Raw genomic sequence first — 26,216 nt, forward strand, 5'->3', positions numbered from 1 at the left:
CAACCCGGAGGCACTCTGAACTCCATCCTCTGGGGATTTTTATGGAGGCTTCCTCACATAGGCGTGATCAATAATTAACTCTATTTCCAGCCCCCCTCCCTTCACCAGAGGAGTGGGGAGTGAGGCTCAAAATTCCAAGCTTCAAATCATGGCGTGGTCTTCCTGGTGAGCAGCCCCCATCCGGGAGCCGGTCCAGAGTCACCTCGTTTGAACAAAGGATGCTCTCAGTGCTTTTATCATTTAGGAATTTTACAAGGGCTTCAGGAGCTCTGTGTAAGGGACAGGATCAAAGACCAAATATTAGAAGAGACGCCCCCAGTTGCTCTTTTTTAGGAGTTCTCTGCCTAGAACTGGGGGCAGGGACCAATATATATATTTTCTATTATCTCACACTAATGCTACAGATTTCTTCCCAGTCGTGCTGATTTCACCAGGATTACATAGTACAGAAAGCCTTCATCTTTTAGGGGAATTTCTCAGTTGTCGACTGCTTTCTAACTCAGTTTTTTTTTTTTTTTTAATTTTCGCTTTTAACTGTGATAAAATATATATAACATAAAATTTACCATCTTAGGCATTCAGCACATTCACGTTGTTGTGCAACCAGCGCTATCGTCCACCTGCAGAACTTTTTCATCTTCCCAAATGGAAACTGTACCCATTAAACGCTAACTCCCTATTCTCCCCTCCCCCAGCCCCTGCACCCACCGCTCTGCTTTCTATCCCTGTGAAAATGACTACTCTAGGTTTTTCATATAAGTGGAATCACACAGTACTTGTTTTCTTGTGGCTTGATTTATTTCACGTAACATAAGGTCTTCATCCCTGGTTCATCCATGTTGTAGCATGTGTCAGAATTTCAGTCCTTTTTAAGGCTAAATAGTATTCCATTGTATGTATCGGATACATTTTGTTTACACATTCATCTGTTGATGGATCTAACCCTGTTTCTTATACTGTGGGTCACAATCAGCATTTTACAACATAAAATACAGTAGGAAATGTTTGCCTATATTAGGGATCAGTACTATTTTGTGAAGTGTGTGTGTGTATGTGTGTGTTGTAGTAAGTCCTATTGATTTTTTACTTTTTTTGTGTGTGTGTGGTACGCGGGCCTCTCACTGTTGTGGCCTCTCCCGTTGCGGAGCACAGGCTCCGGACGCGCAGGCTCAGCGGCCATGGTTCACGGGCCCAGCCGCTCCGCGGCATGTGGGATCTTCCCGGACCGGGGCACGAACCTGCGTCCCCTGCATCAGCAGGCGGGCTCCCAACCACTGCGCCACCAGGGAAGCCCTGCTTTGTTACATTTTTTACAGGCAGAGTAGAGTGGAACACGTTGGTATCTCCCGGGTCTCAAGCCACTTCTCACGTAGAGAGGTCTGCAGTGTCTCCCATGTTTTGGGTGGGGTGGACTAGGAAAGAACGAGCAGGAAGAATAGGTGAACTCATGGGGCGTGGTTGTTTGTTTTAAGTGTCACATGTCCACAGTGATACACTTGGAAGGAATTCAAGTGAACCCAATAGCCAGACAGCATTGTTTGTAAACAGTTTTCAGGGTTTTCTGTGGAACCTCTTTCTCCTGTCTTCCTGGGGTGCTTCCGGCCCCCCCCCCCCGCCCTACACCCCACAGGGCACTGAATGAGGCAGGGCTGCGTCACTGGGAGAGCCTGCAGCTCCCGTGTGACGGGCTTGAGGCAGGAGCTGGCATGGACTGTGGACCAGAGCTGAAGTCAGTTCACTGAATATTACGTCTCATTCACGCCTCCACGGTTGTCCTTTCACTCTTTGCCTAGATCTAGATTTGATATTTCCTACTAATTTCGTACCAACAATCTAAACCCTCCTTGGTTTAGAGGGGCAGACCCTTCAGCCCAGAGGTCACTCAGGTATTTGGACAGAATTGGGACTAGCGCTCAAGGCCCTTCTTCCCCGATGCCATTTTTCTCACTGTATTAAACGCTTCCCCCCAAATAGAAGCATCAGAGCATATTTTATGAGTGGACCGTCTCGTCATGAACTACGATCCTTAGGAGCGCAGATTTGCATTGTCTCAAAAGCCTGGATGGGATGTACATTGTGGGGTTACAGGCAATGTTAGAACTCCACCTCCGCTCGTTGGGGAGGGGATTTGTCAGTAGTTGGAAAGGTGAATTGAGAGTGATCGAGGTGTGCGAATGTCGGGCTGGGGATGGTGCACATGCAGACCTGGGGAGATCCCAGTGTGTTTGGGGCGTGCGTGTGTGTGTGTGTGTGTGTGTGTGTGTGGTCACACCACTTAATGAGGGAGCTGATTCTTAGGGGGAAATGTTTGCTTTCGTTGATAGATTTCACTTAGCTTGTATAGAGGGTACTTGCTTGCAAGCAAGCTCTGCTGATCTTTTCTGCACACGTGCTGGCAGAGACAGCGTGTTCCATCTGGAAGGTCGGTAACTGGTACCAGGGTTGGAACAGTTTGTTTTTCATTGTTTGCTGTCCTTTCTGTGCCCGATGAGGTCATACAGTTGCACACAGAGCTGATGCAAACTTTCCTGCTTTCCGAAGTTGCTACAACATCTCCCTTTGAACTTTAACTGTTTTGATTTCCAGTAAGAGAGCTTCTTGGCAGGGCGAGGGGCAGTGGTGGTAAATCCTTGTTCTGGGTGCTTTTCTTTATTGCTAGATAAAAGTCCTGCTGTTGGGAGGCGCGTTCTTACTGTGATCTTTTTATTTGTTGCCTTGAACAAGGAGCCTGCACACATCCAAAGAGATCAGTGTTCATTCTCCATGACGTTTGGTTGCTTATGCCTTGAGTAGGTGACAAGTGTGGGGTGATTTTCTGGGCAAAGTTTATCTTACTAAAGGATGATTTTTAAAATGTTGGATGTTCATGATGAAAGCATAAATACGTGTTTATCTGAGGTCATCATAACCCTTGAGATCTTCCCCTGGGCCACTGAAAAATCTAGTCCTTCAAATGTGTGAACTTGAACTTGTGGATTTAACAAAACAGCAGATCTAAACAAGACTAAATAAAAAGTCACATCTTGTTATGGTTTTGGATGTCGTGTCTTTGCCAGGGACAGAGTTCTGTAAGAGGCTGTCTGCCTTGCAGTCATAAACTACCTTTTTTTCCCCCAACGATTTCTTCCAGTGCCCAGCCATCTCTGTCAAACTCTGGATGAGTTGCCCTTGGCCCACCTTTTAAAACTATCTTTTGATGTTGAGTAGGTTTTGTCTCCCTTCTTTTATCCAGGCTCCATTCAGTGTCTGGGCCCCTGATGATTAAATTGTGCTTTTTCTTTGAAGATCTCCACTTCTGGTGCAGTGTGACTCTCCAATGAAAATTACCGATGTGTATTTTGAAATGCTTCACTTTAGCAAGATAGCACTTGCTTTGCAGTCATTTTGCTCATCATCTCCACTTTCTCCCTGGTGGTTGTGGGTATAAAAAACACAAGCTTGTGCAAACAGCAACGAAACACTCTGAGAGGCCTTGGTTTTAATTTGCTGCTTATTCCTTGGTGGGGTTTAGGAAAGATGCTTTCTCGGGTGTCCATTATGGAAACAGTATTTTCGGTCTCTGTTCATACCTGTCTAATGACCAAAGGGATTTAAATGCTCTCCTTGATTGTGGTGTCATAATTTCCACAGTAGCTTTGACTTGAATTGCTACTACTACTTCACGCTCCTGCCTGCCCTAGGTGTGCACAAATGTTTGGTGACAGGGTAATGTTGATATAGACAAACAGATCACACGCACACACACACACACACACACACACACACACACACCTTTTTTTTTTTTTTTTTTTTGCTGGGTGCATTTGCAGTGCCTTTTCGTTTGAGGAAAAAAAAAAATATGGGCTACCCTTGCTAACGTAGGGCTCCTACCTACCTTGTGCACATTCATATTTATATAAAAATAAAATTTTCAAAAGCAGTGATGCATGCCATCTTAAGGAATAATGGCTTCGCTTTTGAAAGCTTTCCTTTACAGAAGAATTCTCTTTCTGAAACTAAGGAAAGTGGTTTAGAAATTAGAGGAAAATGGGCTTAGTTGGTGGGGATTTCTGCTCCACTATCTGTGTTTGGGTTTTTGCTGGGCCTCTGGCTCTCCCAGCCTGCGTGGTCGGGTGTGGAGCCAAGGCTCTCTGTCTGTCACGTCCCTGGATCCCGGGAAACAGCAAAAGCACACCTGTGAGGCTGGCCAGCCCTACTTCTTTCAGGAAGCCCAGCCTGGAATTGACGGGGAAGGTGGGGAGCTTGTGGGCCGTGTGAGAGAGGAGGCAACGGCCCTTGATGTCCCTCCCAGGGACCAAGTGTTGAGTAGCCATCATATCTCCTGGTGACCTGTGAGCTTACTTTACTTTTTTGTTTGGTTGGGACCCTGTACCCCCAGGCCTGGCTTAACTCTGTCTTCCCCAAAACTTGAGAGCAAGGTTAGACTGAACAGAAGTACTTGAGTCATTCTTGAGTCGAGGACCTTTTTTTGCATATTTTTTTTCCAAATAATACTAAAACCTTTTTGCTGTTTGACGGTTCAGTTTTTCTATCTTCCATAAGACTTCAATCTCCAGATAGCCTAATCGTAACACGTACGCATGCGTGCATGCACACATGCGCACATACACACACGACAGAAGACGCAACTCACCACGACACAACACATGTAGACCCTCCCCTTCTTCTATGGTGATATGAAAACTTTAGCATTTTATTGTCCAGAAATGTATGTCTGTACTCTGTTTCTGTGTTAGTTATTGGCAGTGATATCAGTAAATCCATGAAGATCTTCTGGATTCAGATAACACATGTAACTAGTGAAATGTGAGAGGTTTAAGGAGCCTCTCAGGGTTGGGTGAGGGTTTGAATATCAGAACAAACTTGATTATTTGTGAAACAGATATCTGGGAATTGAGTCCTGAGAGGAAAGGACTTTTTAGACAAGGACCAGAGGAACTCATTGTAGAGCTTTGACAATCCCTAATCTCTCTTCTTCAGGATAAATCTCTATGTTTATACCATATCGGAATGTCAGTGTGTTAAAATACACACGTGCTTCTGTGGCACACACATTGTGGGACAGCAGCTCCCCTGTAGTTCCATTTAGTGTGTCACCAGCCATCCATCCCGTGAACCACATGGTGGGTGGTACCCACCCCACTGCCTTCCTCCCTGCAGCTACCTCGGTGGGATCCCCCAGCCCCGGAACTCCTGGAACTTTCCTCCGAGGACCGTTCTGTGCTTCCTTAGCCTTCCAGACTTTTCCACGGTGCTGTGACTCTTGCTCCGTGGTCAGCCAGCTTCTCCCCCGAAGTCTTTCCTTCACTTCCTGGTTCGAATCCAGATGGAACCCAGCTGCTTCTCCCACATCTCGGGATGGGGCCCCCGCTCCTCCTGGCTCTCAGATCCTTCCTCTTCTGTGCACTGCTCTGTCGAGGCTGACTTCAGTCATGTTCTGTCTCTGATCCTCAGTGCTGTTGCGTACTGTTTGTGTCTCCTCATTTGTTGAGCATTTTGGCACCTGGATGGCGATCTTCTGCTCCACCTGGAGTAGTTGTGAGAGCTGCCTGGGTGATTCCAATGCAGCCAAAGCTGGGTGACCAGCAGTCCCGGTTTGCCCAGGACTTGGGGGTGGGGCTTTCTTCGATGCGGGGGGCTTTCCGTTTTAAAACCATGCCGGTTTGCCTGGGACTGGGGCCTTTCCCAGGACACGAGACTTGGGTGCTCAAACTGGGATGAGTGGGCCACCCTGAAAGAGTCACTATTCCAGATGTTGTTAATACCAGGAACAGCTCCTTATCTGGAATTCAGAGGTCCCCCTTGATGGCCAGAACCTTCTATCCTTCCAGTTCACCTGACAGACTATCCCTAGTATCTTCAGACTTTTGTCTTTCTAGGTTCGTTTGCAGCCCATGGCCCCTGCTTTCACCCGGCGTGTCCATCATGCCCTGCCTCTGCTTTTCTAATTCCCTGGCCAGCATCTCACCAAGATGCTTATCAATCCACTGAATCCCCTCCTATCTGCCGTCCTGGCACATCCCAACCCTGGAGGGTTGGGCAGCCCGTGGTCTCTGCACCTGCCCCTGGACTGCCAGGTTCTTGTCAGAGAAAGTCACACAGATGTGGCGATAGAGTCCGGTCATCAACTTCAGCACTGCCCGGAAATCAGCTGATTTCTTCATCAACCCTCTCACTCTCCTGCGTGACTATTTTCAATTCTCTCAACAGTTCTTAACTCTCCAGTTTCGTCGTCAGCCCCGTCCCGCCTGCTGGTCCCCCACTCTCAGCAGGTGTTCTTTCCACGGCTAGTAAAGCAGTTGTGTGAAGGCCCTTTGCTCCTTTTCCCACTGCCCCTCTGCAGACCTGCTTGCTCCTGGATCCTTTTCTCATCTTTCTGTTGACAGTGTAAGAGGTGTCCCTCTCCCTCACTTTCTAAAGATCAGTTTCTCCGCAGCCATCCCCTCCCTGTTTCCATCTCTGTCCTGCTGTTTCTTTGTCGTGAGGATTTATGAATGCTCAGGTCTCTCCCATCTTAAAGCAAAAACAAAACGGAGCAAACACTGTGACACCCACGCCTTCCCTGGTGCCCTCCTCTTTCAGCTGTCACTTTCTCTCTCCTCCTCTTTGATTAAACGTTTTGAGAGGATATCCTACTTTCCAGCCTGTAGGAGTGATCTACTGCTGCCTGACAGAGCATCATATACGACACACAGTTCTCATCTCACAGTTTCTGTGGGTCAGGAGTCCAGGCGCAGCTTATACTAGCCTGTACTTCAGGGTCTCACCAGGCTGCAGTCCACGTGGGCACTGGGGCTGTGATCTCATCAGAGGCTCAGTTGGAGAAGAACCTTCTTCTGAGCTCACTGAGGTTGTTGACGGGACGCCTTTCCTTGCAGCTGTGGGACCTAGGTCACCCTTGGTTCCTAGAGGTCATTGCTCTTCCATGACACAAGGGATTTCACTTAATTCATGGCACCTTAGGTCCTCACAGATGGCGAGGGAGGGAGAGGGGGAGGGGGGGAGAGTGCGAGCGAGCAAATCCAGCAGGATGGAATTACGGGAGTGATATCCCATCACCTTGGTCTAATTCTGTTGGTTAGAACTGAGTCACAGGTTCTGCCCACACTCAGAGGGAGGGGATTAAACTAGGGGGAACAATGGGAGATGAGGATCATGGGGACCACCTTAGTCTGTCCGTCCTGGCTCTCAATTTGCTTATTTCCATTCACTCCTTAAACCCCTGTATTCTTTTTTTTTTTTTTTTTTTTATCTCCACCACTTTACTGACACTAATCTCAGAGGCAGAATTGGCTACATGATGTGCAGGGCTCCGTGCAGAATGACAGTGGGAGGCTCCTTGTTCAAAAATTATTAAGAATTTCAAGATGGCAGCAGCAAAGCGGTAAACCAGGTGGGGGGCTCATCTGAGCACAGGGCTGCAAAGGTCCACACCCGTGAGGCCAGCCTCCCTGTTGCTAAATCTAGAAGGCACTTGCCTGTGTGCTTTCTTACTTGGCCTCTCAGCAGTTTTTTTTTTTTTTTTTGCGGTACGTGGGCCTCTCACTGTTGTGGCCTCTCCCATTGCGGAGCACAGGCTCCGGACGCGCAGGCTCAGTGGCCATGGCTCACGGGCCCATCCGCTCCGCAGCATGTGGGATCTTCCTGGACGGGGGCACGAACCCGTGTCCCCTGCATCGGCAGGCGGACTCTCAACCACTGCGCCACCAGGGAAGCCCCCTCTCAGCAGTTTTGCTTGTCCACTTGCCACTGCTGAGAGCATCTTGCTTTCTGAAACATTTTCATGTCCCTGAGCTTTTGAGACCTTGCGCTCTCCTGGCTTCCCTTCTCTTTCTGGATCTTCCCCTTCAGTCTCCTTTGCAGGCTCCTCTTCTTTATCCTTCCTTTTATATTTGAGGATTTGGAGGGCACCTTTGTCACCCTGTGAGTTTCCTTGGCCTCAGTTGCTTGTGGATTTTGGGCTCCCAGATCTGCGTAACCAGCCTGTATCTGACTCCCAAGCTCGGGCACTCACGTCCAAGCTTCCTTTATTCACTCGTATGCTTTATGGGCATCTAAATGCAGTGTGTCTAAAGGTGATCTCCCTGTTTTCTCTGATCAAGCTCGTTTCTCTTCGGAGTCATCCATTTTGGCCAATGGCTCCACTGTCTCCCCGGGTGAGTTTGGATTTCTGGTTTTGCTGTGTTCCTGTCTTGAGCCCCCTCTCTCTTCTGATTGATCTTCCTTGTATTTAAGGTCTGTGCCTCCACATGGCTGTGAAGGGCTTGCCCTGGGGCCCTATTTCATCCGGGTGATCTTCTTGTTCTCCAGGCCTCCTGGGCTTGTTTGTTCAAACCCAGCATACTTCACTGCTCTTCCTCAGTTAAGGGTCTGCTTCCCCGCTTAGAATAGGAGCCTCCTGAGAGCAGGGACGCAGTTTTGTTCACCGCTTTATCCTCAGTATTGGGAAGCCGGGCACCTGCTACACCCTCAATAAATATGTTATTTTTAAATTAATTAATTTATTGGCCACACCTCGGGGCATGTGGGGTCTTAGTTCCCCGACCAGGGATTGAGGGATTGAACCTGTGCTCCCTGCGGTGGAAGTGTGGAGCCTTAACCACTGGACGGCCAGGGAAGTCCCAATAAATATGTAATATTTTATTGAAAGAGTTTTTTATTTTCAACCTGAGTTTTAAAAAAGCATGACTGTTTTGTTCCTTTGTAGAAACCATACGTTTTGGAAAAACAGGACAACTGTATAGGAGAATTCCTGTTCTAGAGATGCTAGGAATACCTATAATGTTACAATAGTTTGGGACCTTTTGGTTGGATTGTTGTTGATTAGAAAGTAAAGTTGTAACAGGCACTGTATGGGTGTTTTCTTATTTCCATGGAGTTCTGGGCCTGGTGGTTGGGAGGGAGCCTGTGTCATTGGGTCTGCAGAATTCAAAGAATTGCTTGTGTCATTTGGTAGCAGGAAGTAAAAACATGGTAACTGTGAAGATAAGTAGGTATCAGGTACCATCATCTGAGTCACTCTGCTCTTACTCCAGATGTTTTGACATATTTTTATTTTTGTTTTTTTAACCAACAAGTGCAGAGGTAGTTGTTGTCAGAGACCCACATCTCTGATTGTCCGGGATCCTGTTTTCCTTGCAATATCTGATTTAAATAGTGTTGGTAACAGAATGTCGAAATACATTTCAGTGTTCGGGGGCCTAATCATTTAGAGACTAAACATGGGCTAGAAGAGGACGGATTCCATTCAGCAAAGACACTGCTCATCTATCCAAGGTCTTGGAGAAGTCTCTTTAAGCAGAAGTCTGTTACAAGCAAACAAAATAATAGATACACTTGTTTGTTAAAGAGACCCTTTATTCTACAGCCAAGTGGCTCTCAAACTTTTTGATATCAGGACCCTCTGTTTATACTGTTAAAGAGTATTTGAAGACCCTCAAAGACCTCTGTCCATTGTAATATCTATTGATTATTTACTGTGTTAGGAATTAAAACAGAGAAAGTTTAGAAAATTCGCTTAAAAATGGCAAAAATAACAGTAAGCCCATTACGTATTAGCAGAAGACCATTCTTATTGGAAGGTAACGTTTCCAAAACAGAAAAAAATAGTGAGATGAACGTTATTTTACATTTGTGCACATTTTTAAAATAAGTTTTTAAATGGAAATAACTATTTTTCAAAATTAAAAAAATTAATGACACTGGCGGCATTGTTTTACATTTTTGCAAATCTATTTCATAACCAGCTTTAATAGAAAATAACTGGGTTCTCATAACTGCTTCTGCATTCAGTGTGTTGATAGGTTGTTTTGGGTGAAGTATACGTAGAAAATCCAATCTTACACAGATACCTAACTGGTAAAGGTGGGAGTACTGAAATAACCTTTTCAGAGAATTATGGATGGTACAGTGGGGATTCTGAAACCGCAACAGTGATCTTTTCTCAGTCTGTTACATTAAAATTCATTAAATTATCTTTCATTTTGAATAGGACAAGAGGGTAGCTGAGTCAGTTATAATACGCCTGTATAATGGCATATTATGCAACCATATTTTAAAAGTATTTTATCACAGATGAAATGCTTACAAATGTCATAAATTGTCTACTTAATATGACCCTCATTTTGCTAAAAAAAAAAAAAGAAAAGAGATGTGTATTTGTATTAACTGAAAGGAAAATATATCAAAATGTGGATATGTTTAGTGATGCATTCGTGGATTATATTTTATTTTCTGTATACTTTTCTGATTTCCAAATTTTCTATGATCACATTGCTTCTAAAACCGGCAGGGGCGGGGAGAGTTTTTTTTTTTTTTTTTAATAGCGAAATAAGTATGTCTGTTAAACCTTTTCCCTCGTCAACAGGTCACCTTGTACATGAAAACCCCAGTTTTTATAGTTGGAGTGGTAACAAAGATCCCTTTTCCCCCTTCAAGTTTTTGTTTATTTAACAGATTAGTGTAACGTTTCTACGCCTGTTTTCAACCTCAGAACTTTTCCTCTTTATTTGAATAACAATTAATTGATTTATTAGAAAAACTTTATTCAAGACTTATTCAAGCAAAGTGTTGATTGTGGAACTTTATAGCAGGGGCACAATTTGCTTTTACTCATTTCTGCTACACCTCAGGCAAGCACTGATTCTTTTTTCTTTTTAACTTATAAATTAATTAATTTATTTTTGGCTGTGTTGGGTCTTTGTTGCTGTGAGGGCTTTCTCTAGTTGTAGCGAGCGGGCTTTCTCTAGTTGCGGTGAGCGGGGGCTACTCTTTGTTGCCGTGCATGGGCTTCTTATTGCGGTGGCCTCTCCTGTTGTGGAGCACGGGCTCTAAGCACACAGGCCTCAGTAGCCTCTACACGAGGGCTCAGTAGTTGTGGCTCGTGGGCTCTAGAGCGCAGGCTCAGTAGTTGTGATGCACGGGCCCAGTTGCTCAGCGGCATGTGGGATCTTCCCGGACCAGGGCTCGAACCCGTGTCCCCTGCATTGGCAGGTGGATTCCCAACCACTGCGCCACCAGGGAAGCCCAAGCACTGATTCTTACGTAAGAAAAATGCAGAAGGATCTCGTCCTGCAGTGATAGTAGAGCTCCTTGCATAGCTGAGACATATTCCTGGAAATTAACATGCAATTAACCTCTCAGTTATTGCCTCTGAGTCCTTTTGTCAGTGATGTGTTGAGTATTTCTCTTTATAATTTTTGTTTCAAAGATTTTTTTTGATGTGGACAATTTTTTTTAAAGTCTTTATTGAATTTGTTACAATATTGCTTCTGTTTTATGTTTTGGTTTTTCGGTCGCAAGGCATGTGAGATCTTAGATCCCAACCAGGGATCGAACCCACACCCCCTGCATTGGAAGGTGAAGTCTTAACTACTGGACCGCCAGGGAAGTTCCTCTCTTTACAGTTTTATGGCTGGAAGTTGAAGTGTCTGCCCAGAGATGCAAAGGGCGTCTCACATCTGGGGATGAGCTCCCTGCCTTTACCCCTGGATTTAGGAAGCATGTTTGTTCACTGTTATGTAGCTGATGTGGTATTGTCCTAACGTGTTGCTGCTTTAAGGCCTTTGTCCTTTGTCTGTGGACAGGAATCCAAATCTGCTGATGGTCTGTTTTCCTGAAAGTGGAGGATTCCATCCTGTTGGTCTTTCTTCATGTTCCTTATGATACGATTAAGTGATTACTAAGATGGCTACAAAGCACCCACAAAGCAGGAAATTAGCAGTTTTGCATCCTCTACTTATCATTTTAAAGATATGAACATTGTTACTTTGATATTTTCAGCTGAACATTCAGTTCAGTTAATAAGTTAGTGACTGTTAATGTTCGCAGTCTCTCCCAAAACCGTTTACTAAAGCACAGCTCACTTTGAAGTATAAACTGTGATGGGTAACTACTTAATTGTTCGTCCTAATACTGTTTTACATTAAAAGACCATTCTATCCTCTGCTTAAAACAATTGAGAATATTCTACTTGGGGGCACCCTTAAAGCATTCATCATTATATTTGGAAATATTCTAATTTAATTTTAGTCCGATTTTATGAGTTGAGCATTTTGGAGGCTAAGAAATATACTCCAAATACTACCTAGTGGTTTCTTCCTTTTATAATGGAAACCACTCTTTGACTTTAATTATTTCTTGGGTCTGTCATCGTCTTTTATGTAATAGACTGGGCTTGGAAGGTATCACAGATTCTAAGTAAGACACGAGAAGTGTCATTATTATTGCATTACCATGATCATAAACTGCGGGAGCCTGTAGAATATAAGCTGAAGAACTTGCCGTGATACAGAAGATAGGCTTCATGAGGGCAGGAGCTTTGATTCCTTTCCTGCTAATTGCATACTGTTTAGAACAGTGCCAGGCACTTAATAGATGTGGAATAAATACTTGATGAATTATTGGAAGATTGGACTCCCTGGATTCCCTCTGTGGGCTACTGTAAACAATAGGCATTTGCTTTCCAGGAGTCATATCTTCTCCGAAAGGGCAGGAGTAGCTTTTTGAAAGTGAAAGGCTTGTTGTGTGTGGCTTGACTCAGACCCCACCAGGCACCGTGCCTGACGCACAGTTGCTGGTCAGATGTTTAGAACGAAATTCCAGTGGGACGGCCAGCTAGTTGCTTCTTTTTGTTCATGTTTGTCAGTGGCTTCTAGAATCATCATAGGCCCAGTAGGTGGAGAAAATGGGGCATGAAGAGCCCAGGGAGGTTGATGGGAAGCTGTTTTGGATTTCTCATTTGTAAATACTGGGACTTTGGCATACTGGAATGTGATTTTTTTTGACGATAGGCATGGAAATGGTATGAACAACCTGGATTAAAGTTCTTGTTGAAAATAACTTGGCGTGTCAGGCATTTATCAGAGGCTCCATCAGAATTGATGGCAGCTGTTTTTTTTTTTTAAATTAATTTATTTTATTTTATTTATTTTGGGCTGTGTTGGGTCTTTGTTGCTGCGCCCGGGCTTTCTCTGGTTGCGGTGAGCGGGGGCTACTCTTCGTTGTGGTGTGCCCGCTTCTCATTGCGGTGGCTTCTCTTGTTGCGGAGCATGGGCTCTAGGCACGTGGGCTTCAGTAGTTGGAGCACACGGGCTCAGTAGTTGTGGCTCGCGGGCTCAGTAGTTGTGGCACGCGGGCTCAGTAGTTGTGGCTCGCGGGCTTAGTTGCTCCGCGGCATGTGGGATCCTCCCAGACCAGGGCTCGAACCTGTGTCCCCTGCATTGGCAGGCGGATTCTTAACCACTGCACCACCAGGGAAGCCCAATGGCAGCTGTTTTATACAAGTACCTAAAACAGCTTCTGTCATGCCTTCTCCTTCTCGGGGACCTGCCACACCTGTCTCACTGACCATGTCACAGGGGAACCACATCTGGTTTCCGAGCCCTGGGTTACCTGCCCCTCTTACTGGTTCGGCCAAATCTCCTGTCACTCAGTCCCCGTGTTTCAGTCGGGCTGGTGTCTCCATTGTCTCTCCCATCGGTGGGCCCTTCCTACTCCTTAAAAATCCCCTGCTTGGTCACTGCTGACTCCGCCTGGTCACACCCTTCTTTTGAGGCTTGTTGCTTCAGTGGAGTTTCACACCCTGACTAATCTGTTTTGCCTACTCTCCACAATTTTGTTCTGAATCAAGATGTAGTGTCATGTGATACTCATGTTACTTGTGTTGATTTAGTTTTTACAAAAAGACTAAATACTCTTAAAAGGGATTCTTGTACTTCTTTTATATTCCCTAAGCCTGTGATGGGCGTTTGTTCCAAATGAAAAAAAATAAAAGAAAAAATAGGAAATGCTGATGGGACAGACTTGATTTTTGGAACACTCCGCTTACCCATTCCGAGGATGTGGGGAACATAGGGGCCCTGAGCTAATTAATACTGTTTGATTGTCTGGATGTCAAGCCACTGAGTGAAGCCGGGTGTGAAATAGTCCTGCCCTGCTGGTTGAAGTGAGACTGTGCAGGCTGGGGCTGTGGATTTGGAAACCTGGAGATGGTGTGAGCATCGAATGAACTAGATGGTTCAGCTTGGGAAGGAGGATGTTGGAGTTTAAGCTAACACAATTTTCTTCACATTCATAGAAAGCGTTTGCCAGTTCCTGCAGCACAACACAACACAACACTTTTCTGATGACCGAGTGAGAAGCTGGGGCTGAAAGGACTTCAGTTCAATGAGACTGATAGAAATCGCTCGTGGGAACCTTTTTGGTTGCTTTTTTTTTGAAGAAAAGGGTAACTTCAATTTCCCTGGTGTGGTTTCCCCTAGAATGGAATTCCTGGAGGGCAGGGCCGCCAGTGTTATATGCCATGTGTCCTGGTACTCAGTGCTGGCACAAGAGGTGCTCAGTGAAGGTGGGTGGGTGGATGGATGGATGCATGGATGGATAAAAGGATGCATGGATGGATGCATGGATGGATAAATGGATGGATGCATGGATGGATGGATGGATGGATGGATAAAAGGATGGATGGATGGATGGATGGATAAAAGGATGGATGGATGGATGGATGGATGGATGGATAAAAGGATGGATGGATGGATGGATGGATGCATGGATGGATAAAAGGATGCATGGATGGATGCATGGATGGATAAATGGATGGATAAATGGATGGATGGATGGATGCATGGATGGATGGATGGATGGATGGATAAAAGGATGGATGGATGGATGCATGGATGGATAAAAGGATGGATGGATGGATGCATGGATGGATAAAATGATGCATGGATGGATGCATGGATGGATAAATGGATGGATAAATGGATGGATGGATGGATGCATGGATGAATGGATGGATGGATGGATAAAAGGATGGATGGATGGATGGATGCATGGATGGATAAAAGGATGGATGGATGGATGGATGGATGGGTGGTGCAGCTGCTTGGTCTTGGAGACGGAGGGAGAGGAGACTCTTGGAGATGGAGCAGTGGCTCTTGCTGTCCTGACCAGCCTTGCTCTTTCCCTGGTTGTGTTATGGCCCAGATCCCATTGGAGGTGTGGCTGATCGTGATGGGTGCTCCTTTAGTGCTTCTCTACTGGAGCTGGACACACTTTCTTTTTTTTTTTTCTGAAGTTTCACAGATGATTTTGATGTGCAGGGGAGAATTGGAAACCACAGCTGTAGTGTTTGAAGGAAAATGGAAGTTAACTTAAGCCAGTTTGTCCACATGTAAATAAACAAAAGTAGCTTATCCTTTTTGCCCGGGGGTGGGGGGGAGGGTGTTATTTTGCTGAGATGGACCCACCTAACTCACTAGTTGTTTTTCTTCCCCCTACACCTTCATCTGCTGTTTTGGACTTTTTTTCCCGCACATTTGGCTCTTGGCAGCTAATAAGAATTCAAGCTCTTTGGGCACATTTTTTATTATACCTGGTGGAACATATTATAAAGGTGTTGAAGTGTTTCTTAAAATTTAGCAGCAAAGTGTAGGTGGTTTCCAGCTCCAGCCGCTAGATTTAGAACCTCCCTGCTCAACTCCCCGTCCACCCCCCGGATTTCCAGTCCTCTCTGCGATCCACAGTTAGCCGCAGCTTAGTCTGAGTTCAGAATCGCAGGAAGGAAAGCGGTTGGGAAAACCGGGACCAGGTGAGCACTGCCCGTTGACCTCTCTGTTTAGTTATCTTCCTGGACAATTCTTGAAATGTCCATCCAAGTTTGGTCATTTTCTGGCTGTGTAATAATTCAGACGATGCTTTGTGAATCAGTAACCTTTTATATGTTATGCATTTTGGCATCGCTAGGAAGGTTAAGTAGTTATTTACCTTTTACACCGCAGGGTGAAGTACATAGGAATTTGGAAAGTCGTTTGTGCGTGCGCGTGCGTGTGCTTCTGCTAAGCAGGCAGGGGAGGAGAGCAGTTGGGGACCCCGTGGTGAATTGCAAAGCATAAAGGTGCATTGATGGGGGAGGTGAGGGAAGCGTGATTCACTGGGGAATCCCAGAGGGAATTACCTGGACTGAGGGAGCATGGGTCCGAAGAGGAATTTAGTCTTTTTCTCTAAAGATTAAAAAAAAGAAAAATGATTTGCCTGACTCCAAAACAGGAAGGGGTGGCTCTGCCTCATTTCTGTTTCCTGCTAGTAGAGGACTTCTCTCGCAGGAGATAAAAACACCATCACACAGCAGTAAAGAGCCCAGACGCTGGTGGCAGACCCACTGGGCTGATGAAGCTCTTACAGCTGCACGACCTTGCACCAGTTGTTAACATCCCTGGGCTTCAGCTTCTCCTTTTTCAATAAGGACAGTAATCCCTCCATCATAGGACTGTCTCGGAAGGCAAATGACGTGAAAGATGCAGTGTTCAAGATGGTGCCTGGGACTTCCCTGGCCGTCGAGTGGTTGGGATTCTGCACTTCCACTGCTGGGGGCACGGGTTCGATCCCTGGTCGGGGGACGAGGATCCCGCATGCCGGGCAGCACGGCCAAAAACCAAAACCAAAAAACCAGAAACAGTGCCTGGAACATAGTAAGCACTGAATAAATTTTAACAAGAAGGAGGACTAGTATTTCTAAGGATTACCTGGGAACCAAACTGTCATTGATAACAGAGCTTCTATTACAGATTTCAGTGTTTTAAAACTCCCGTTTAAATCAGGAGGTTGCAGGAGTGCACAGACCCACAGGGTGAATATTCAGTGTGGAGAAATAGAAAGAGTAGAGATTAACTTTGCCCAAGACAAGTGAATACTTTTCTTATTGGTCCGTGACCAACTTAGGACAAAGAAAAATGTTCATGGTCTGCATCCTTTCTAACCCTGCAAAATTTACTGAGACACTGAATTGCTTTCACAAGTGATCATCAAACATTTAGTAATTGTAAGCCCTGGAGATACAGTGGTGCACAGAGAGCAGTGGCCCCGACGCTCAGGTAGCTTCATATCTAGAGGGAAGATGACCAAAAAACATGTTCCCAGCAGTAAAATGAACAGTTCCCCAGGCTGTGAGAGGGTTGAGATGTGAGCTTAGGACAGACTGATGGTGGAAGGACCCAAGTTAGGTGGGGTGATCTGGGCAGGTGATGTTTGAGTGGAGATTCAAGGGTGAGCCAGTAGTATGGAGAGATTTGGGATGGGAAGGGATGGGTTGGAGCAGGTACTGGCGTGAGCACAGACTAGGTAAAAAATGAAGCGAGGGCTTCCCTGGTGGCGCAGTGGTTGGGAGTCCGCCTGCCGATGCAGGGGACGCGGGTTCGTGTCCCGGCCCGGGAAGATCCCACATGCCGCGGAGCAGCTGGGCCCGTGAGCCATGGCCGCTGAGCCTGCGCGTCCGGAGCCTGTGCTCCGCAACAGGAGAGACCACAACGGTGAGAGGCCCGCATACCGCAAAAAAAAAAAAAAAAAAAAATGAAGGGAGGCCGGCATGACTGGAGGGGCGGGGAGCAAGGCTGCGGGGAGAGATGGAGAGATGCAGAGGACGAGGTGTGAGAAGTAGGCCCGGGTCAGGTCAGGTAGGGAGGGACGACCATGGTCAGGGGCTTAGAGAAGCTTCTGGGGAGTGACCTGACCTAAATTACATTTTAAGACAATCCCACGGGCGGAAGATCAATTCTTAGTGCAAGCTTCCTGCTTTAACATTTTTCTGTTTGATAATGAAGAAAACATGAGGAGAGCGTTTTTAGCCATGGAAATGTTGGTATCTGGATATATTTGAGAAGCAGTAATGACAACGAGACCTTCTGGGTTTTCAACCTGGAATTACGTTGCAGCTGCACTGTGAGGCCAGGCTGGCGGTCCTGATCACATCCTACAGGTTCCCGGCAAGAAGAGCACACAGGAGGTGGCTGTTCTAGCCAGAGGTTGGCACAGCTTTGTGGTGTCAAGAGCAGAGCTGTCGTGCGTCTGGGCTGTGACCGATGAGAACGCTGTGACCTGGCCGATGGCTGGCAAGCTGAGTGCTGACCGATGTAATTCCGTTTTCAGTCACAGCATCCAGGCCAAGCCGGGAACAATCCAGAAACTCCGCGATCAGCACTTGTAGATCTTCTGTGCTTTTGGGAAGAGTCACATGGGCCGCTTTAATGTAACTTTCTGACAGCCAATTATGGATGATGAAATCAGTTGTTTCGGGTGACAGAGAAGGACCCCTTGGAAGGCCTCTTTAAAGCAGTCGTTATGAACCCAACAGTGCTCGTTTTTATGTGGAGCGCTGAGAGAGGAGTGCTATGCTGTCTTACTGGGTTGCCTCCAAGTATGGAAAGTCCCAACACACAGGCAGTGAGGGGCTGCATTTCAGAAACAAGCTTTAATAGGGATTTCTCCTGGTCGTGGATCTTCCGAGGAGTCACCCTATTATTTTGTATTATAGTTGCAGATGGGCAAAAAGCAGATTTCTCATGTTTCCCTTTTTGGGAGGGATGGGGTAGTGTGTGTGGCTTCGAAAGGCCTGTCTCTGTTGGAGCCTGACTTTGTTGCCTGGTGCAGTGTGTGTGTGTGTGTGTGTGTGTGTGTGTGTGTGTGTGTGTGTGTGCGCGCGTGCATGTGTGCGTGTGTGTTTGTGTGCAAGAAAGTCTGCAAGTTTAGATCAGACTGCCCTGATTAGTGAGAACCTCTGGTCTCCTGGTCTGGGGCCCACAGGTGAGGAAACTGACCCCACAGGGCAGGATCTTTTGCTGAAAGCACAGAGCCTGTCGGTGGCTGAGCTGGGACTGGGACCTGGCATTTTTGGTGCTGGGACCTGTGCCTTTTGACAAAACACGTTGTTTAGATTAATTGTAAAGAAAATGGTTAGTAACAGATGTAATGAGAAAATAAATAATGTCTGATTATTCCAAGCCAGTGAGTTGAATCTTTTTAAATCTGCAGTGAACCATTTTAAGAGAAAACAAAATTTGTTTCTTGCTTGTGAGGTAGAAGCAGAACTTATTTTAAAAAATGAGAATGAGGCAAAATAAAACTAGATTAAAGACAAATAAAAATGTTAGTCTAGGATACTTTGTATCTTTGTTTTATAATCAGGCTTTAAATTAGAATGTCGGTGGGTATACACACTACTATATATAAAATAGATAACTAATATGAATACTGTATAGCACAGGGAACTCGACTCCATACTCGGTAGTGACCTAGATGGGAAAAGAATCTGTAAAAGAGTGGGTATATGTATATGTATAACTGAACCATTATGTTGTATAGCAGAAGCTAACACAACATTCTAAATCAGCTATACTCCAATAAAAATTTAAAAAAAATTAGAATGTCAGTGGGAGTGACATTTAATGATTCTAAATTCATAATGTCATCAGTACTTAATTAAAATAATGGACGTATTAGTGAATCTCCTTTTGTTAGATGATATTATTTAATCTGGTAGTTTCATAATTTATTTTTTTCCTAAGGGTAAAAAGACGCTGTTATCTCTTCAGATTATTAAATAGCTATATAGCAACAATGTCCTGTTTTCTGAACATTCATAAATTCAGTGTATGTCCTTTAGACTTACGGGTGCTTTTATCCAAGTCAGCTTCGTGGGTTGTATTCCCCTTTGGTTTGCCAAACCAGTTATTTCTTAATACTTGGAAAGTAGTTTATATAATTAGTGATAGATGTACAGTGTAAAACAAAGAACTAAACTGCTAAATACCAATCTGAGCAGGCGTTACTGTCCACTGTTGCTATGACAACTAACAATTTAAGTATAACATATATAGCTGACTTGTTACACCTTGAGGGCACATACTCACACAGCTCATCTCTATTTGCTGTTTTATAAAAAAGGCCCGATTCAGTGATTAGGTGATGGTGTATTATCGACATGTCTTTCATCAACTTGGTTAAATTAATTTGGTCGATGTGCTTTGGTTCTTTCCATGGAACAGCCTGTCAGTGCTTCTGTTTACCCACTTTTTGGGATAAGGAAGTGGAGGGGGTAGCATTTGCCAACTAATGTGGACAGGAAAGCAAGGGAGAAATGTAACCCTATTTTGAAAAATTCTGTCGACACTTATTAACTACTTGGTCCTGGTACTTCCTCTTTCGAAAACCGATTTAATGCAATCCTGCCCTCCACTGTGAGGTTGTTTATTGCCCTCAGCAGAATTCCTGGCATATTTGAGGCCCTGCCCCTCCGATTCCTGCCGGATCCCCAAGCCACAACTGGCTCAGTCGCTCTCCTGCCTTTATTCTGTCCCTGGTCAAGACCTCGTAGGGTAAATACAGTTTAACCCTAGTGATTGTTCTAGGGCACTCCTGCTGCCCTATCTGAGTCCCAGCCTTTGTGGCTCTCTGCCTGTCATTGTCTTGGCTTTGAATGAAGTCGGATAACTTTGCCCTGCCTTACAAACCTGGGACACCCACCTCCCTTCCCTTAGTAAATAGACTCATGGGAGGTGGGTGTTATGTGCAGTGCTGATGAAATTGGACATATTTCCGAAGGTTAGTAATAGGTATCTGTGTGGGAGGTGTGTTTGAAGGGTGGAGCAGTGAGAGGGTAGAAGGAAAAAAGATAAGTTTTCTGACTCTGAACGAAAGATAAGAAGTTTCTGACTTTGAACAGGTGAAGCCCGCTGAAATTTGGTAAACTGTGCTCATGGCCGCTGAGATACTGGCTGGGGGGAGGGGGTGATGAGTCCTTATTAACAGTCAGTCATTAATCCAGACTGCAACCCTGAGAGGGAAAGATAAGGAACGCGGAGCTCAGAAGGCAAACGCCCAACAAAGATTTTGAAATGAGTTACAGCTTATGTTTGAACTCTGGCCTTCCCATGACTAATTGTACGACTTTGGATAAGTGCCTTAGCCCCTCTGGCCCTCTACCTCCAGTGTTGTGAAAATTCAATGAGGTGATGGATGTGGACATTTAGGACCGTGCCCAGCCCACAGCTAATATTTACTGAATAATTATTTTAATATTTTTCTTGTTGAACCAAGGTCATCCAGCTAACACGTGGCAGAGCGGGCTCTGACTTTCTCAGACTTGAAAGCTTAGCTCTTTCTACTGTTTCATAACCACCATTAATGTCGCCATGTCTCTTTTCAACAGGAAGAAAAATACATCAATTCTTAGTTGTCTCCCTTACCATTTTCCGCATGTTTCCCACATGCGGATGTAAATGACTTTTGACGGTTGGGTTGCAGGTACCTGGGACTGGAGAACTTCCTCTTACCTATTGTTAACTCCAGTTAAGTGTGTGGAATTTTGTCCTGCTTCTTAAAAAATATGCAACTAGAATTATTTTGGTATTAAGAATCTGAGTTACACTGCAGTGTTTTTTTTGGTTTTGTTTTGTTTTTTTTGCGGTACATGGGCCTCTCACTGCTGTGGCCTCTCCCGTTGCGGAGCACAGGCTCCGGACGCGCAGGCTTAGCGGCCATGGCTCACGGGCCCAGCCACTCCGCGGCACGTGGGATCCTCCCGGACCGGGGCACGAACCCGTGTCCCCTGCATCGGCAGGCGGACTCTCAACCACTGCGCCACCAGGGAAGCCCTACACTGTAGTTTTTAACACAGAAGCAAATGCCATTACAGTTAGCTTTAGATATTGATGTACTATGGGTATCATTTTATTTATGGATAGAGAAACTTTTGAAACTGCTTTTAAAAGAACACTTTAAGAAGGGGAGAAAATACTGCCTCGGTGATCTCTGTTCCCCATGTTCATCATCACAGGGAAAAAGGCTTGTTACTGAACTGTGAACAAATATCATTCTCTAAGTAATCTTTAATTTGTATTTCTTTACTCATTCACATATAGCTAGGAGGATTTGAGGTTATTCTTTAATGATTAGAATAAGAATATTTTAAAGATTAGACAGAGGAGAAGATGATGACTTTTTAGTATCAGTAATAGAAGCTCAGATAAACTTTTAAAAGGTCATGGTTTTAAGTGCTTCCCATTTGGAAGGGATGATGACAGTTGGCTGCTCGTCCAGTTTATGTTTCTGTTGGAAGTTTTCAGGTGCTTTCCCTGGTACCCGGAGTGCTGCCAGGTGATGGTGGCAAGTTTAAGTAAAAGAGTTAGGACAGGATTTTCCCAGCTGCATCCATTAGTGGGTCACAAGAAGCATTACAAAAAAAAGAAACTGAAAAATATCAGAGCGTATATAGCATAAGGCTAGTATTGCTTCTGGAAACTTTTACTTCAGCTAATTTTAGTGTGGTGTGTTATTGGGTCCCTGTGTATAAAGAGGATTACAGACAGAAAAGTTTGAAAGCCATCGATCTGAGGTATTTTAGAAAGTCTATCAGCTTTAGAGCAAGTCTAAATGTTACATAGAAGGGAAGTTCCACTGAGTCCTTAACATTGGTTTTCCTACATGGCTCACAGAATGAATTTTAGGAACACTCAGTGGTAACTCAGATTTTTTTTCCCCAGAGCTAATATATATTTTATAAATGGAAAATCAGGTTGGGACTTCCCTGGTGGTGCAGTGGTTAAGCATCCGCCTGCCAATGCAGGGGACACGGGTTCGAGCCCTGGTCCGGGAAGATCCCACATGCCACGGAGCAACTAAGCCCGTGCTCCACAACTACTGAGCCTGTGCTCTAGAGCCCGCGAGCCACAACTACTGAGCCCATGTGCCACAACTACTGAAGCCTGTGCTCCGCAACAAGAGAAGCCACCGCGATGAGAAGCCTGCGCATCGCAACGAAGAGTAGCCCCCGCTCGCCGCAACTAGAGAAAGCCCGCGTGCAGCAACGAAGACCCAACGTGGCCAAAACACGCGTGTGCACGCACACACACACAAAACCTGTTAAAAAGAAGAAAGAAAATGTTTATGACTTCAGCTCTGAAGCTTCATGGATGAAATTACGAAAGTAAAGTTGATAGGGTCCTTCCTAATTATCACGTCACATGTACTGTTGTGTTTGTAGATTTTGTACTGTAGACTGAATTTAAAAATCTTAAATTGGACTCTTAAACACTTGGGTTCTTACTCAGTTTGACATTTGTAAGATTACAAACTGAAGGGTAGAGATTTTTGTTCCTTGAATTACCTTGAAAACTTTTTAAAAGAAGCATCTTATTTTTCATGGCCTTTGGCTGCATTTTACTTTTGAATACTTCAGTGAAGTAGGTAAAACTACCCTATCTTAAGCTTTTCAGATTCTTTTTTTGTTTGTTTGTTTTGTTTTTTAAAGGCATAAGGGAAGTAGTTAGGTGTCATGATGCACCTGTAGTTTCTTGTTAGATTATTTTATAACTGTTCTTCTGGAAGTGACTGATGATTTCCTTTATAACTGGTTGTAAGCAGAGGACAGATTTTCACTATGGATGTGTTGATATGTCATTTGTCCTTGCCCTTTTCATTTAATTAACCAGTAGCTTCTATTACGTGTGGAGTTTAAAACAGACACAGTTAAAGTTCTGAACTGTTGGACAGGAGCTGTGAGAGTAGTCAGAAGCTGATGGGAAGTTTCTGGATGCCAAGTTCTTGAGTAAGGAGTCCTGTTGCAACAAAAGAAATGAAAACATTTCAAACTTGGGTAACTTCAGAAAGAGAGAGAAGCAGAGTTCTCCATTTCCTGTGGAACTGGGTTTGGGCAGAGCGTTTACTAGTTACCAGCCTGTCCTGTTCTTTTACTTAATCAGTACTGTTTCTGCAGTTGTGTCAAGACTTGGGGAAAACATGTAAAACAACTAGTATAACAGGTTAGCAGCAGATTTGATTGCGATGCCGGAGTGAGTAGCCTGGTGGAGGATGTGTTGGTACTCAGGGCACACGTCCTAATCCCTGTTGGCTGAGGACCTGGGGGCTGTAGACACAGTGGTAAGTGGTTTGAGTTCTACATACTTGGATGCGGGGAGGAAGGGGTGATGGTTAAGGCTTTATTTTAAGAGAGAATTTCCTTGAGGATGGAAGCTACCAAGTAAATAGGAGAGTCTTGCAATCGTCGTAAGTTGTACTTAAAACAATTTATGTTTGAACATAAACACCCTTAAAACATCTTGTTGGAATGAAGATGAATAATGTCACTCAACTTCTATAGGATCTGGAACGTGATTGGTGTATCTGTTGCTTATTACTCAAGTAAGTGATTATCTAAGGCCTCTGTTTATTCTAGGAATAGATACATTTTTGAAATCTTGACTATTTTCTAATTAACAGTGAGCCCCCTTCCATTCCAGCAAGAAGAAAGGCTGTTATGCTTTTCAGACATCATGGCCCCTGGTGCCTGCTGGTTTAAATGCAGGCTCCTTCTTTTTAGGCTTTTGTTTTTCTGTGTTCCTTGTTTGCCGAGTAGGTTGCTGTCAGTTTTTCCCCAGTTCTTATTTTGGAGGTTTTCCGCTGCCTATTAACTGCATGTGGAGAAAGGGCTCCAGTGGAGGCCCAAGGGAGATTGTATCCAGTTTCCGGGCTGGGTGGGCCTGTGAGATGGGGGTGACTGAAATAACCGTTTAGGGTGCGTAGACAGCCCCACGGGGCTGGGGGTGCCTTGTTCTTGTTTTCCTGTGGCTGAAGGAAAGCCTGTGGGAAAACGGTAAGGCCTGGCGTCCTAGAATGACAGGCCTCCTGAGGGAGTTGAAGTAATGCGTGGAGTTCAAGCAGAGAAAGTGAAGAGTCAGCGTAGTTTACTCCCTTGTTCCGGGGCCAGCGCCTGCTACAAATGTGTTTACGTTTGAACTTTTGCCAAAATCCCGGTAGTTTAGAAAGGGAGGTTTTGTGTAGAAGGCAAAGCTAAAGGCTGAAAGGGCTCCCAATAAAAGGTCCCCCGTCTTTGTTGCTTACTGCAGCTTTATTACAGATGCTGTGAGGACTGAACGCTTCTAAGAAATGGTCGTTGCTCTAGTTTCCCTTTCAGCTTTGGAGCTGAGGTGCGGAGTTGCTGCTGACCTTACCCAGAGGGGCCTGATGAGCCCCTTGTCCGGAGGCTGGAGTGCCTTTGAAGACAGTTGAATTGGATTTGTGTCCTAGTCAGCTCGGGCTGCCAGAACTAAATACCATAGGCTGAGTGGGCTAAGGAACAGATATTTATCTCACAGTTCTGGAGGCTGGACGTCCAAGACCAGGGTGCTGGCTGACTGGATTCCTGGTGAGGACTCTCTTCTTGGCTTACAGACAGCAGCCTTCTTACCATGTCCTTACATGGCAGGGATAGGGGGAGATGCCAGCTCTGGTGTCTCGTCCTCCTGTAAGGACACTGGTCCCATCACGGGCCCCCCCCCATGCCCTCCTCTACTCCTAATCACCTCACAAAGGCCCCACCTCCACTTACTGTCACATTGGGGGGTGGGGCTTCAACGTATGAATATTGGGGACACATTCCCCCCATAACCGTCTGTGTGTGGCAGGGTCGGTTGTCTACCTAACGGCCACTGCTGTCCCCTCTTCACTGCTGGAATGCCACGTCCCCATTTTCCCAGCGTCCTTTGTTGCTATGGTGATTACACGATGCAGCTCTAGCCAATGAGGTGTCAGAAGGCCCCCTGGGGGCTTCTGGGAGTGGCTTCCCTCCAAGATAAAGAGACCCAGTGTGGGGGGGGGCTTTCCCAGTCTGCCCTTCCTCCTGGAGGTGCTGGGACTGCTGAGCAGAGCAAGGAGAAGACCCCAGAGCCCCCAGGACACCCCTGAGCTCTGAAGCAGCCTTGCACAGCCTGACGCCACATTCTTACGAGAGGTAAAAGCGAGCCCCTGTGGTTGCAGCTCCTTAGAGGCAGGCGTTGTTACATGTGGCCCAGAGCATCCTCACTGATGGAGTCACAAGGGGAGAACCTTCCTCCTTTTGGAGCTGGAAGGAGGTACAGTCTTAGGAAGAACTTCTCCCAGAGACCGCCCCGGGCTTCCCACCCTCAACGTGTGTATGTATCACACTAGTGATTGTGGGCCTGTCTTCTCCGCTAGCTGTGAGCCCTGGATGGCAGGGACCATGTCTCACTCCTCCCTAGATCTTTAGGGCCTGACCCGAGGCTCATACAAAGGAGGGACACTCATGGTTCTGGCCTTGCTGACAACGGTGGGCTTAATAATCCTTTCTTGGTTTTGGTGCCCTCATAACAAGACTGGCTGTTTGTTGTTCACAGAAAGCCCACGGGGTAACCAGAAGAGGGGTAGGTGGGAAAACAGACTTTAATTAAAAGGACCTGGGCTGTGCCCATAGCTGCTCTCTGAGGTTTAGTTAGCGCCAGTTGATCCTCCAAAGACCCAGACGGAGACGTGCCCCAATCCTCACACTGATTTTTCACGGTGGAAGCAGAAATCAAATAAAGAGTCAACTTATATTCGTGTAATTAGGAAACATGTTAATGAACCATTCAGAAAAACACATAATTGTAACG

At 45.5% G+C, this 26,216-nt stretch overlaps 1 protein-coding gene across 2 annotated transcripts in view; it reads left to right on the top strand.

Annotated features, from left to right (window-relative positions):
• The window catches only part of FAM107B (family with sequence similarity 107 member B), an 84,046-nt gene that overhangs the window by 23,380 nt on the left and 34,450 nt on the right, over nt 1-26,216 (top strand). Inside the window, exon 1 of one of the 2 annotated variants that reach the window (XM_022580555.2) lies at nt 23,206-23,709. The exons of the other annotated variant lie outside the window; for it this stretch is intronic. The gene's annotated coding sequence lies outside the window, so the exon portion shown is untranslated. Of the gene's footprint in view, nt 1-23,205; nt 23,710-26,216 lie in introns of those variants that run through there. 2 annotated transcript variants of the gene reach the window in all.

Source organism: Delphinapterus leucas, chromosome 2 (assembly GCF_059928025.1).
Source record: "Delphinapterus leucas isolate spDelLeu-1000000601 "Yukka" chromosome 2, BTC_Dleu_Yukka2, whole genome shotgun sequence".
Lineage (NCBI taxonomy): Eukaryota > Metazoa > Chordata > Mammalia > Artiodactyla > Monodontidae > Delphinapterus > Delphinapterus leucas.